This window comes from Diadema antillarum, unplaced genomic scaffold (assembly GCF_040938485.1).
Source record: "Diadema antillarum isolate AM-2024a unplaced genomic scaffold, OU_Dant_1.0 scf00000160, whole genome shotgun sequence".
NCBI classification, from domain to species: Eukaryota; Metazoa; Echinodermata; class Echinoidea; order Diadematoida; family Diadematidae; genus Diadema; species Diadema antillarum.
The window spans coordinates 453,374-469,354 of NW_027271049.1; the positions used below are offsets into that span (position 1 = coordinate 453,374).

The window sequence follows — 15,981 nt, forward strand, 5'->3', positions numbered from 1 at the left end:
TCTCGTTCTTAAAGGTAGGGGATACCTTTTACAGACCTCCCAAAATGCAGCAAAACATTAAATATGAACCTCAGGGGACTTGTTTAGGCCACTGCTGAGAAATTTGGAAGTCAACAGTTATCTACAATTTGAATAATGCACAAAACTCAACTACTCAGTAGTTCTGTGTGTCAGCCACATTAAGCCTTTTTGTTACAGTCTTCTGTATTTTTTTTTTATCTATAAACACAAATCTAAAAGTATAAGAGCTGATGTAATAGCATATAGAGTGTGTGGCAAGAATGTATATAGAAATGTTTGTAAGTTTTGATGAACTTTCTTCACAAAATATACATAATGGACACACATGCAGTGCATGGGTCTGCAAAGGTAGCCTAGTAAAGTACTGGAATTTACGGTGAGCCCCGAAAAAAATTCAATTCAAAATCTAACGGTCAATAAAAATGTACTAAATGTTACCTTCCACTTTCAATACTTTATGGGATTTCTAAAATGATATTCTCTTTAACATACCAATGTATTTATACAACTCTTCATTTAAGGCATGCAAATGGGATTCCTTACCTTTAAGATAAGAAAGTTGATTAACGTTATATCCCAATAAATTCACGGTGGTTTTACTTCTTCTGGCCCATTGATAGGACAGAAACCTTTTACCTCAGCTGAATTTAGGCAACAAATTCTCATTTAGAGCTTTAATGTCTCATGTGTGTTAACTTGGAAGTTATAAGAATATCCTTAAATACGGTTCTTGTTTTGCTGCTTACAGTGATTGTACGTCTCTGGCCTCTTAACACTGTAAGGTTAAAATGTGATTTCCATCATAGTTACGAGCAAGGAAATCTTTTAATATGTTGCTTGAATTCATTGCAAATCATAGTTTGCCTTGCCCGTTTGAGGTACTCATGTACATATGCACCAGATGCAGTATCAATTGAAAAATTTGACAATAATGTGTTTGTAGTGTACATATTCTTTGCAGGCAGAGCCTACTAACTTGATACAGGAATATTGGCAACTGAAGCAGTTCACTAAAAATGATACTAATCCTGAGTGCTTACCATACAAAATTATAGGTTGACTGCAGTGTATGTGTTACAGCCAAAGGAGAGACAAGAAATTCTAAAGGTTCAGATGTTAATGGAAAATTGAATCACTCTTGAGGTTTTTACATTGCTAGTAACAGGGTGAGGATTTGGTTACTTTGGGTTCTACACCTGCCCTCTCTTTACTTATATTGAAGTTAGATCTCCAAGCTCACACAAAAGCAAAACACAAACTTCCACATAGCTTCTATGTACAATAGGATCTTCCATGTTTCCCAGTAATCTACATCAAGTACACGAGCATGAGCTTTACTTTCATTAATATTCCTGTAATTGCCACTGCTGTTTCTAAATCTATATTTTCTTATTTAGAATGAATATGAAGTGCAACCAACCTTGCTTTAGTTGACCTTGCGTGGATCTAGCGATATTCAGCTACATTGTAAGTTATTCATTTCCCTGAGAGCATTCATTACATTTCAGCAGTGTGTTATGTATGTTCGAACAGATTGATATACATAGTACCTGTGGTGTGCAAGACATGAGTAGACAGTTGAATGGTTTGCATGACATGGCTGCACACTAACCCATTTTTTTTTTACTGGCCATATCCATCTGTTTGACCAGTAGGTAACCCAGTTTGTCCATTTTTACTGGTCCATTCCTGAAAAATTACTGGTCCAACGGTGATTGAGTCCTGGACTGTTTTACCAGTGCCAGTGGGCGGTGTTGTGCATAGTGAGATTACCTCAACAGATAGGAGTACTATAAGGAGATTGCCATTAGATTTAGCCTGATGGTCAAAACTAATTTATGTGATCCTCGTCCAAAAGTTACTCTTCAGTGGTGAACTGATAGAGAAGACCATGTTAACCCATTGAGGACATTTTGAGTTTGATACAACACGCATTTTCCATAGACATTTGCCTCAGTATACTCGGGACTTTTCAGCGGGTTCACACATCTTCTCTCCAGTTGGATATAAAGCTGTATTTATGCAGCGTGCAAAACAAGCACTCACTACATGGATTTGATGCATTATGATATGACCAGTGTGCTTTTACATGATGAAGATAATCTCTTTCACTAAATGCGCAAGTGTATGAAATTGTGTCCTATAGGAAGAAATATCGTACTTTGAAATATAATTGATGGTGCAAACAGTGCGATAATAATACATGTACATGCAGTATGTCTACTACCACCATCCAATTCATATCTATGGCCTACCCATTTGTCAATGGTGCATCTTAATCTGTTTACTTTTTCAGAGATACAAATGTGTTTCTTGTGTGAAGAGCAAGGGGTATCACTTTGGTTGAATCAAAACTCACTGTACATTTTGTTATAATGCATCAAGTTGAACGTAGTTTTCATCGTGACAGAGTAAGAGGAATTTTGATGAGCAAAGGTAGACATTTACAGTGTATTGACAGTAGGTATCTGTTACTGCGAAGAAGTGGATATACACATGGGACATAAAATTGGTTCATGTGCATTATGAAAGCAAAGAACTTTCTTCAATCCCCAAATACCTGCTTTCTTAGACTATAAGTCTCTCTCTTAGCTATTATCCAATTAAAATTAGTTCAAGGAAAGTAAACACTCAACACATTTGTGATATTTGTGACATTTGTCATTTTACTATTTTGCCACTTATGTGAAACTGTCGTCACTCATCCAGACGTAACATAGACCTATTGGGAGAAGCATGCATTATGGTGGATACATACCACTTACCATAGCAACATTTCTAGTTTTATTCCATATCTCTTGAAATTCAAAGGTAAAGGATTAAAAAGGCCATTTCAAAATTCAAAAACAAAACCCTTCTTAATTCAGAGCAATTCTGATATACTTATTTCATTTTGCCATTTTGATGCCAAATTTCGTTCCATATTTACCTATTAGTGCTACAGTGTTTTTCTGTCACAGATTTACCTGTGATTTGAAGATTATGAACAGCTGTTTCTATAAGTTAAGTGACTGAAGTGATTTACCAACAAATTAAATCAAGTGATATTTCGTTTGATATGATAATGTAGGATGTTCAATGTGTGGACAAGTGAAAGGTGTTCTTCAAGCCAACTTTATGATTGATAAGAAATTATGAAAATGTGAATTTAGAGCATGTATGGATTTCATGGCTGTGTAATCTTAGTATTTGAGTGTATATTATGACATATTTTTTTTGGTTGTGCAATTCTATGTATTCCTGTAGGCACCTACACTGTTGTACATTGTGCCAAAGATAAACAGTCTCAACTACATGTACTGCATAAGCTGTTCGTCTTTGCGTACATATATATTTTTGTGAATGAGAAGGTCACAGGTATTTTCACAAGATTTTGTTTTCGTAAATTGACACTGAGACCCTCTTAAATGCACTAAATATTATACCCCAGTATAGCGCTTGGTGAGAATTTTGCTTTTCAAATTTGCAAACCAAAAATGATTCACAAATTCACAAAAATGGCAACATATTGGTACAGTGCACTACTACATCATGTAAATGTATTATTTTTTCATGCAACAACCTTATTCGTATGTATAGTCCTCTGTGTTTGTAGTGCAATATCAACACGTGGATGCTTTTGCTTTGTTATAGTTACCAGGAAATAAAGCGTGTAATTTGTATATATCAAGGAAAAACACCTAAGCATGTCTTATACATACAGTTGTATGCTGTAAACTTACTCTCATAGATTGCATGCCTGTGTTTGTGTGCGTGTTTGTGTGCGTGTTTGTGTACGTGTTTGTGTGTGTGTGTCATATTGTTTACGTAGACAGTCACATACACACGAAAAAAGGAGTGCAAATATGTACCGGTAAGGGTACAGATGCTTGTCGCTATACAAGGAACCCTAGAGGTACTCATCTGTACCCTATGCAGGGGTACTCATCTGTACCCCATACAGGGGTACACAATCTGTACCCTAGAGGTACATATAAGTACCCAAGGCAGGGGTACTTATATGTACCCCTGTATGGGGTACATATAAGTACCGCTAGGGTTCCTTGTATAGCGACAAGCATCTGTACCTCTAGGGGTACATATTTGCTCTCCTATTTTTTAGTGTGAAGGATTATCAATGATTCTGATTTCACTTGTTGTACTAGTTTTATTCTGTTTTCTACGGGGTCATGAAGGTAGAGCCTTTTGTTTATGAGCAGGTCTTCTTTCCCCTCCCTCTATTTTTCAAATTTATCTTTTCTTCTTCTTTCTCCTCTTCTTCATATTTCATCATGTCCGCTTTTTGTCTTGGTTCGCAAAAAGCGAAAGATTTATCGCTTTCTGCTCGGCGGTTACGCTTAATTACGATGAACTACCACCGCCAGGGACAGCGCCATCCACGGTGAAAGTCAATGCTAATTGGGCGTCGATAGACTAGACGCTGGGTTGGAAATCGAGGAAATCGCGCTTAATACTGGTAGCAAAGCAGTGACACATGGTGTACCACAGTACAACAAGGGTTATTCAAATATCAGTCGGAATCGGAAGTATCGGAGATAAAATAGATATGATCACGTGATTTACACCTATGTCTATAGACTCACATGAAGACATCTAATACACAATCATAAACACATGCTCTCACCATTGCTCTCAGCATTAAGCATAAACATCATTATATACGATACACCAATGTACGTGTCATAAGATGCACTGTTATTTTTAGTTTCGTTCCCTTTAGTACGTCTATTTCACTCATCGTGTCCATGCCAGTTGAAAGGAAACATGGCTTCAGTCCTCTCTATGAAAACTGTGTTTTTATTATATTTTCCCGATTTTTTGGTTGTTGTTGTTGTTGTTAATGTTTTAAAGAGCGAAAAGTGTGAGGGGCCTGCACTTCCCCCACCCCCCTCCGACATTTTCTTGTTATGTGAAGGAATAGCCTAGTGATAGACAATGTTCGTATACATCATAGAATCGATATGAAGTAATTGACAGTCCTCTGAAATTGATGTAATTGTGTATAAGCCTAGATATACCCTGTATGTACACCGTAACCCTTGTAACAGTATTGCAATGAGACTACCATGCCAGCTGCGCATGGGTAGTTGGTAACAAACCACTCTTTAATTTGTATTTCTCATGTGTCAATTCGTGTGATTGTTTCTCTCATATTATCTTGTGCTTGTGAGTGTAGTAGCAGTACATAGCTTAACATACCCGGATTTCATATTTTGGAGAGAGTGAGAGCGAGGGAGAGAGAAGATGAGCTAGAGAATTCTACTCCTCCAGAATCGTACATCGATGTAAGTCGATGTGAAATAAAAAGAAGAAATAATTTTATAATGTGAAGAGTTTTACCGGAAAACGAGCTAACTCCATTCTTGTTACGTTGAGATACAGTATTTGAGAATAAAGCTGCTAAAAAACCATAAAAAGAACATGAGTAACATTTTCAATCATAACTTTAAAAATCGTCCTTGTTATGTAACAAGTTATAGGTATCAAAGGAAAGGTTTCAGTTTGCTTTTACCTGACAGACTGCCTGATGACGGAATTACTTAAAATGTTTAAAAATGGCGCTTAGCCAATTGAAACTCTTCGTGTAATTATAATGTAGGCATAATGATAATGTTATTACTATATTGTGCTATGTCTTTCAATGTTTTAACTTGTTGTTGTTTCATTTACTTTAAAAAAAAAGTGATGATGACTACCATATTCTCACCCAAGCAATACTTGGCTAATTGTAGATTGCATTACTGTAGATTGCATTTGATGTCATCATAACGCTTAGGTTCTATAGATGCATGGTATTCCAACATTTTCCAAATGCTAAATCCAACACTTTCTGAAGATTTAAATGTAACTTTTCTTTAACATTTTCTAAAATGTTTAATTAACATGTAATTGTCAATCCTCCAAGTTTTGGGCAAACGTGGCTTGCACTTGGAAGGTATTTTTGTAATATTGTTACCAAAAAAAATGTTACAATGAAATATTGTTACAAAAAAAATATTACAAAAAAAAATGGAAAATTTTGTTGTAACATTTTCCAAACATTAAATTCAATGCTCCCTAAGTGCTGAATTTGATTGATGTGTAACGTTTTGTAGATTAACATTTAAAAAATTGTCATTTCTCCAACCTTTTGCAAAGTATATATTACACTTAAATTGGTAATTCAACATGATAACTTATTACAAATGGTATTTCAACATTTTCTAAATACATGTATTAATTTTGTGTAAAGTGTTAAATTCAACAGTTGATGTGTAAAATTTTCCAGAAGTGTGAAATTAACATTTACTAGTAAAAGGCTGTCACTCCTGGAACCTTTACTAAAATGTTTAATTCAACATGTGAAATGTTGAATTTACTGTTTTAGAGTGTAATCGTAATCTTCATTTATGATAATGCATAAGATTATGAGTGATGTGTATTCATGGATGAATGTAATCATATAAGGTATGAAAAAGAAGGGAAAATGATGATGAACAGTAAGATCAAAGAGATGGAATAAGCAAGAGAACGAGCTTGAGATGTAGGAAGTGAGATGTGGAGAGGTTAGGAGAACAATTCTTTCTTTGGTTTACTTTTACCCCCGTAGGGGTGGGCCGATCCCGGAGGTACTGCAATACCGGGCCAACCCGTGGCCAGGATGGAGCAAGCCCCTATTCCATGGCCTAGGTACAAAAATCAGTTTAATATACAAGCGACTCGGTGAGTCGCGTTTCAGATATTAAGCTGAAAAGAACAGATACTACACATGATCTTAGCCAAAAGGCCGAGAAGCGATACCGAGTAAGGTTTGCGATGTGTGCAGATACAAAGTGTCATACATTAAAGGCACAATTACGAACTTCCGATATCGCCAGCTTCTGAGTCGAATATCATGAAATCGTGAAAAAATATCAAAAAATGAACACCATATCCCGTAACCGAAATCGTACGAAGAGTCGCTTGAAATACTCTATTTTCGCATTTATCAAATGGTTTTCAATATTTGGGGTAAAAAGCATGTCAAAATGGTAGAAACGCACTGGTACGAATGCCCGAACTGTGTGTGCAGCATGGCTGCAAGTATTACGCCAATGCACTGTGCACTGAACACGTACACACACAGGACGTTTATCATTTCATATGCAAATGAAGAAATGCGGATATAATAGCTTCGATTTGTATGCCACTGTGGTTCAAGGATCAACCGAAAAACGCGCACGTAGCCAGCGCTGCATGTACTGTGTGTGCGAAGCTATTGAATCCACTATGCATCTATAGGATGCGTGCGTGCGAACCGGCTCTACGTCCCATTCACTGACATACATTGCAAAATACAATGTACTGTTCAAACTGTATTACAAGACGGTGTATACTGTATCATACATTGTCCTAGTACATGTACAAGTTCAATATTCCCCCATGACATTCAGACATTTCTTGTGAAGGAATGGTCTACAGTAATAGGCACTTTTTGTACAGTATAGATTCTTTTATGAAGTAAGTGACAATCCTCTGAAATGGGTATAGGCCTGTATGATCAGGATATTATATTTTGGAGAGAGAGAGAAAAAAAATCTACTTCTCCACGATTGTACGAACTGCAGAATCGCTGATCCAAAATAAAAAGAAGAAACATGACTGAAGAGTTTTATCCCAAACGAGTTAACTCCATTCTTGTTATGTTAATATACTTGCGATTAAAGCTCCTAAAATTCAAACATTTAAAAAGTCTATATAGTAGCATATTTTTAATCATAACTATAAGAATCTTCCTTGATATGAGTGAGGTATGATTGGAAAGGTTTTATTTTGCTTTATTTAATGACGTCCTTACTTTAAAAAATAATCAAAATGGCGCATAGCTCATTTTGCAGTGAAACTCTATTGTAATGATGCAGTGATATTGTTATTTTTATTATGTTGTCATGGCTTTCAACCTTTTCCTTTTTGTTGTTTTATCTGCTTATAAAGAAAAGTGAAGACGACTACTACATTCAAGTTAAAAATGCACCTAAAAACACTTGTGTAGATTACAATATCAGAACGTTATTCCAACATAATCCAATTTGGGGTGTAAATGATTATTACAACATTTTTAAAAGTTAGATCTAAAACTTTCTAAAGTATTAGATTTAACATTGTACAACATTTTCTAAAATGTTAATTTAACATGTAATTGTCAATTCTCCAAACTTTGGAAAATTGTAGATTACCTTTGGAATGGTATCTTGACATAATATTATTAATGTATTGCAACATTATTTTTCAAAATATTATAATAGATTTAACACTTTCTGAGTACGTGATTTGGCATGTATAGATTGATAGATTTGTGATATTTTGTGTAATGTTAAATTAACAATTATTGGAAGGTCACTCTTTCAACTTTTGGCAAAGTCTTGGGTTTTTTTCGCGTTGAATGGGAATTTGATAAAAGTTTTTTTTTTCACAAGTTTCTTTAAAAAATGTTAAATTTGACACTTCCTAATAAAAGTGTTTGATTTATAAGTTAAATGTAAAATTTTCCAAAAATGTGAAGGTTGTTACTCCTCCATGTTTTACTAAAGTTTAACATGTGATATGTTGGATTTACCGTTTCATTTCTAAGAGTGTATATGATAATTCATAAGATTCTGAGTGTTGTGTATAATATTATGATAATGTATAAGATTTAGAGTGTTGTGTATTTATCAAAGAATAGATGTAAGCATACTGGGTATGAAGAAGGAAAGGAGATGAGGAACAGCTAGAAGACAGGAAACAAAAGAATGAGCTTGATATAAACGGTGGGTTAGAGAGGGGTAGGTAGAGGAGAGAAGTTCTTTCTTTGGTTTACTTTTACCCCCGTAGGGGTGGGCCGATCCCGGAGGTACTGCAATACCGGGCCAACCCGTGGCCAGGATGGAGCAAGCCCCTATTCCATGGCCTAGGTTCAAAAATCAGTTTAATATACAAGCGACTCGGTGAGTCGCGTTTCAGATATTAAGCTGAAAAGAACAGATACTTTTCTTTCAATTTTATTGAATAAAACTTTCACAATATATAGTATTTACATTTGTATAAACATGAATACATATAAATGATATATAAAGCACAACAAGAATACTGATTCTGAAATGAAAACTAAACAAACTCGAGAAAGAACCTTCAGTTAACACCACTTTAGGACATAATTGAATATGATAACTCATTTAATTGCTTGATTCCGCCCTTTAAATCTACCCGTCAAAGAAATTTGCGTAAAGTGGGAAGTGCACCAACGGTGTATATTCCAACGATATAATCGCATCCTTTAAAACAATCAGCCTTCTGTCCGAATCGGAAACCGCGTTATTTCTAGAGGTAACCAGACTGTCCATGCCGGGATTGGTTGGCATGGCAACCCCTCAAGGGGCCCATTTCCCCCTCATTAAAAGATCTCAGGAATGTGGCTACTAAAGCACGTGGGTATGTACTACACTAAATAATCGCTTGCCTGGTGGCAATGTTTGACCGATGTGAATATGAAGCACATTGTTCTATTCTGAAAATATACGTGATCTTTTAACACATAAACCATGAGTTTATACAAATAATATTTACATATTTAAATGATTATATCAGCATATACGAGTCTATATAGCAGTCTATGATTACGAATACAATAAGATATATAACTAAATACTAAAACGATTAAACTGTCTATTATTTACATTTTATACAGGGGTATGAAACACTAAAGTGTATCAAAATAGCACCATAATATAAAGGAAACTGAACTTTCACAAATTTATCCTCACTTCATTTCCAGAAATGTAACAGAATGGTGATCCTTGCACCCAAGCTTTACGGAATTTCTCTATCGACCACCTCTTGAAATCAACCAATATACGAGAGCGAATTTCTTCTTTAACTTTCTGAATTACCGTCTCTCCTGAGATGAGATCCTTATCAAAAATGTATGAACACCTTCGATTCCAAATAGCCTTTCGAGTAACAGTATACATAACCCACAAACGTGACCAAATAACTTGACTAGTATGTGGAACTTGAGTTCCATACAAGAATGAATTTCTACTAAAACTAACATTCAAACCTAGAAAACGCTTTGTGACCTCATCCACCCAACAAAGAATCTTATGTATGGATGTACATTCCCAAAAGACATGTGCTATATTTTCAAGCTTGGAACAGTAAGGACATTTCCCATCACTGATGCTCCATTGTGAGAGCTTCTCACGTGTGTACAGGGCACCGTGGATGGACCGCCAATTGAATGACTTCAATGCATTACATAACAACGAATCGTGAGTAGTCTTCCATATGGATGGCCAGTCCCACATGGGGTTGCTACCCACAACACGTGGCACATGATTGCTCGATACTAACAGACAAGTCACATCATTGATACTTTTACAAGTCACAAATTGAGCATTGCGTGCATACAACCTTTGAATAATTGACCACGCCTTGCTGTAATTAACAGACATACTATCAGAATGAGGGACCAGATTGGACCACAGATACGAGTACATGTGCCTCAACTTGCTAGCCAAGAAATATTTCAGAAACATACAGTTAAAAGACGTAGTGTCTTGTCCCGACAACTGTGGGAACAAGTTACGAATATGCAGAGCTTCCATTTTATGAACTAACTCATCGAGACTGAGACCTCCTTTTACAGAACTAAGAGTAAGCGTGTCTCGAGACACTAACTCAGTTTTCTTTTGCCATATAAACCTGAACACAGCTTTAAGAACTTCTTTATAAAATCCATCGTCAGGGAGATACACCCTGGCTGGATAATAAAACAATGGATAAATACACGTATTGACGACTAAAACCTTGCCCAACATAGTTAGGCCTCTGTTTTCCCATGTCTTCAATTTTCTAATTGCTTTATCCCGTAACGTTTGCCAAAACGAACGGACACAATAGTCTGTACCAAAACATACACCATTAATTTCAATTTTGTCCTCCGCCCAATTAATATCACCTCTCAATTTTCGTCCAACGAAATCGCCTAACTTTAGGCCCTGAGTTTTCTTCAGGTTTAAAGTGGCTCCTGATGCCTTCTCAAATAACGCAAAACATTTAAAGAAATGAACAATATCACTCTGAGATGTAGCAACACAAGTTGCATCGTCAGCGTACTGCAGAAGTTTAACTGACTTTCCACCTCCGCCTGGGATATGGAAACCTCTAATGTCTTTGTGTGACATTATATACCGAGCCAACGGCTCTATAAACAATACATATAATATAGGCGACAAGGGGCAGCCTTGGCGGACCCCTCTGCCTACAGAAATCTCGTCGCTTAACTCACCATTAACCATGATTCGACTTTTAATATTCGTATACATTATTCTCACCCATGTAATAAAACGAGGACCAAAATTTAACTTTTGTAAAACTTTAAACATAAATTCCCAGTTGACCTTATCGAAGGCCTTGTGCTGATCGATAGAGATTAAAGCACAGGCATTTCCCCTCAATTTGGAGCAATCGACTATATCTCTTAATAAACACAAATTTTGATGTATTGATCGCCCAGGCACTGAACAGGCCTGACAATCATTTACAATATCAGGTAGAACAGTAGACAAGCGTAACTGCAATATCTTTGAAATAATTTTATAATCAACCGTTAACAAACTGATTGGTCGCCGATTGGCAGGATCCAGAATATCACCTTTCTTAGGCAACAAAGTTATGATCGCTGTACGTTGTGTGTGCGAAAACAACTCCTTACAAAATACCTCATTATAAACCATTAACAAATCATTACCAATCACATCAAAGAACTTCAAATAAAATTCGACGGGTAGTCCGTCAATGCCAGGAGACTTATTTTTTGACATCATTGACAGGACATTCTTAATTTCTTTCAACTCAATAGGTTTATCTATCTCATTAGATTCTTCTGCATCAATTCCAACCGGAAGAGAATTAATAAGGACGTCTTGAGCTGCGTGATCTATTTCCGCATTAGGTGCGTATAGATCACTGAAAAAATCACAAAAAACTGGAGTGATATCATCACCAGAAACTACATCACCCTGCGAATTTCGTATTTCTTTAATACATTTACTTTCTGCGTTCATACGTTCTACTTTACAGAAATATCCCCCAGGGCGTTCGCCATCTTCTATAAATTTCTCCCGGGATCTAATATAGGCTCCCCTACTCTCCTCCTTTAATAAATCAAGAATTTCCTCTTTATCTCCAGAAATACATGTTTTTTGTAACATCTCAAGTTGACGACGCTTATCTCGCGCACGCCGTACCCCATGAATGACACATAATTCCTTTATACGAACTTTAATATTTTCCCACCAATCAATTATAGAATCAAAGCCTGGTTGCAATGTTTGCCACAAACGATAATGAAAAGATAAATCTTCAACAAATACTTCATCTTCGCACATGGAGACGTTAAATTTCCAATGTGATTTCTTAATAATACGATCGGATAATTGAATGACCGTATTTACTACACTATGGTCAGAAAATGGACAATTAATTTTTGTAACTTTACATATGTCAAACTTATTATGGACATATATCCTATCAAGCCGAGAACTTTGTTTTTTCCCAGTATGTACCCACGTATGTCCACTGTCAGAGGGATTCAGTTTCATCCAGACATCTATCAAAGAATGAAATTTTATAAAGGAATTTAATTCCTTCTTTCCAACAAAACAACTGGAGTTAGGGGAGTCGCCTGAACGGTCTTTTTCAAACAAAATACAGTTAAAATCTCCGCCAATAATTACTGGCACATTTCCACGAGTATATAAAAACAAATTATTCAAAAATGAAACTCGTTCCTTTGGGTCGCACGGGGCGTAGGCATTACAAATACGAACAGAAGAATTTGGAAAGGAAGCTAATACAGAAATGAATCGGCCTTCATTATCTGCCCGAATTTGAGAAAATGAGCAAGATAGCGAATCGGAACACAAAATAGCCACCCCGGCGGAATGGTTGGACGGTGAAGGGGAGAAAAAGACTGGCCCATTCCACAAACGTTTAAAATTATCAAAATCTGTAGTACCTAAATACGTTTCCTGCAATAAAACAATATCAAAAGCAAGAATTTTCAACCACATAATTACTTTTTTACATTTTACTGAATCCCTGAGACCGTGGACATTGAGGGTACACACTGAAATATTAATCATTACGAAAATGATAATAATACTAAAACAAATCATTCTCGGAGATAATACTTGTCGAAGAACTCAGTGCCATGTTGAATAACATAGTCTGGGTGCTTCGACGACATATGGTTTAGCCACTCCTGGGGGTTGTTGCATGAGTTGCGACACCAGTTCATGGGACACATGTACCTCCCGAGGGGCTTGCCAGGATGACATTCTTTGTTGTGTGCAACGAACTCGCGGAACTCCGAGAAGCGGGCCGAGCACCGCTCCACCGTGCAGGACATCCACGACTCCTTGCCAGTTAAAATGTTGCACCCGCTCACAATTTCCTTGGCCTTCGTCAGGCGTGGCGAACTCGACCGGGTGAGCGACCGCGCCCTCCTGCTGGATGGTGACGGAGGCCTCTTCACCCCTCGTCGACAGTCAGCGGTCTCCTCCTCCGGGGCAGGCAGGGGATGGCTCCCTGGTGTTGGCAGCACCTGTGCATCCTCAGCAAACTCCGACTCAGCCCACGACCGTTGCGACGCCATCTCGACGTCGTCGAACATGCTGGGGGTCGCGTCGCTGTCGACATCAGTAGTCCTCACGTCTCCGCCCGCGGCTCCCTCGGTGGGGGTCCTCTCTCCTTCGCCTGCCGATGCCTCGTCGACTGCCTCATCGACCACCTCCTCAACTACAGCTTCAACCTCCGCCTTCTTCACCGGCTCAGTTGTGACGCCTCCCCCGCTCACCCACTCCTTCGTCTGTTTTAACTTGTTGGCGAAGGAGACTGGGCAGGATCTGAAAGTGTGCCCAGTTTCGCCGCACAGGGTACACTTGGGGTCCTCTTTGCACCCCCAGGCGGCGTGGCCCTCCTGGTGGCACCTGTAGCACCGCACCACCTGGCAATCTTTGGCATCATGCCCTGGTCGACCACATTTGAGGCAGGTGCGGGGTTGGCCGTCGTAACGGATCCAGCATTCGCGACCTCCAAAACTCATTGAGGATGGAATATCCTTCGTCACCTCCATCTTGTACTGCCTGATACCGTTGAAAACATCAGGATATTCCTTGTAGGTAAGATGGCGGCCCACCACCACCTTCCCAAACCTGCTCAGCACATATCTCACTGCGTTGTCGTCAACTTCATGAGGGACGTGGAGGATGGTCACAATCTTGATCTTTTTCGAGTATGACGTCACATCGACATCGTCTTCTTTCTCCAGCCCGGCCAGAAAGCGCTCCTTCGCGACAACCCCTTTAAAGGTGACGTCATACTTCCCACCAGGCAGCGATTGGACGGCCGTGAGATGCTCAGCTGGGTTCACACCGCACCGCTTCAAGATGTCGAACACGCTACGTCCCTCACTCTTCAACACCACGTGGATCGAGCACGCTCGTTGCAACTGCACTTTTGCCATGTTTCTATAGCCAAAAGGCCTAGAAAAAACACTACATATAACAACTTATAAAAATGTGACGATAAATCACACTACACATGATCTTAGCCAAAAGGCCGAGAAGCGATACCGAATAAGGTTTGCAATGTACATAGAGACAAAGTGTCATACATTAAAGGCACGATTACGAACTTACGATATCACCATCTTCTGAGTCGAATATCATGAAAACTTGAGAAAATATCAAAAAATGAATGTCATAACCCGTAACCGAAATTATACGAAGAGTCGTTTGGAATACTTTATTTTCGCATTTATCACGCGGTTTTCATTGTTTGGGGTAAAAATCCTGTCAAAATGGTAGAAACGCACTGATACGAATGCACGAACTGTGTGTGCAGCATTGCTGCACGCGTCGCGCCAAAGCACTGTGCACTGAATACGCACACACACAGGACGTTTATCATTTCATATACAGTATGCAAATGAGGAAATGCGGATATACTAAGTAATACACGTACTACATACCAGTGCGAGACTAGTTTCGCTTTGTCTAGTTCAAGGAGCGACCGAAAAAAAAAACCGCGCACGTAGCACCGTCTGTGCGAAGCTATATTGAATCCATGTACAGCTAGATGCATGCACGCGTACTGATGAAAAATACTAGAAAAAGTACAGTACATAATGTGCTAAGAGTACTGTTTAATACATTGTCCTAACTACCGTAGTATAAGTTCAATATCACATTGAGTACGGCTGTAAAATTCAGTATGTTATATTGCATGGTAAGAGTCATCCAAATATACCCATTGCGTAAAAGAGAGAGAGAGAGGGAGAGAGAGAGAGAGAGAGAACAGTATGTATGAGTAAATGTGCACATCATGAGAGAGAGAGGTATGTACAGTATTTTTAATACTTTATTATAATACATTATTTTACAGGTCTGTATTTATCCACGCCTTATAACTGTATGATTGTGAAAGCAAAATTGCCATGAAGTCCACCTACATGTAATTCTTTTTTTAATGATAACAAAAACACTTGGCGAACGACCATCCCCCTCAAGTAGGCCTACTTAATCGACGGGATTGAAGTCCATTTTTATTTGAATTGCACACATTTTGATCAAACAGAACTTTTTTTTTTTTTGGTCCGACGGTGCTCCAATTTATGCACTTATTGATCATTGCATCTTGTTGTTGTTATTGTTGTTGTAGTTCTTCTTCTTCTTCTTCTTCTTCTTTTGTTGTTGCTGTTGTTGTTGACTATGATGTTGATGTTGTCGTTTTTAATGTTGCTTTTAGTGCTGTTTCCAGTGTTTGGTTTTGAGGCTTCGTTGAAGACTTGAAGTCAGTAGGTTACCTTTTAAATAGGCTCTATTGTTGTCAGGGACCATTTTGCGTGATTCCACATCATTCTGTCAATCTCTCGTTGATTTTCTGCAAATTATAAGA

General features: G+C 38.0%; 2 non-coding genes and 1 pseudogene across 2 annotated transcripts; all 3 read right to left on the minus strand.

The window, feature by feature from the left end:
* Positions 1-6,607: 6,607 nt before the first annotated feature.
* On the minus strand, positions 6,608-6,799 carry LOC139722207 (U2 spliceosomal RNA). Its single transcript, XR_011710274.1, has one exon. It is a non-coding gene; the product is annotated as a U2 spliceosomal RNA (small nuclear RNA).
* A 2,051-nt stretch (positions 6,800-8,850) lies between these two features.
* Positions 8,851-9,033, minus strand: LOC139722208 (U2 spliceosomal RNA). The gene has a single exon (XR_011710275.1). It is a non-coding gene; the product is annotated as a U2 spliceosomal RNA (small nuclear RNA).
* Positions 9,034-14,508: 5,475 nt separating this feature from the next.
* On the minus strand, positions 14,509-14,655 carry LOC139722210 (U2 spliceosomal RNA; annotated as a pseudogene).
* Between the last annotated feature and the right edge of the window lie 1,326 nt (positions 14,656-15,981).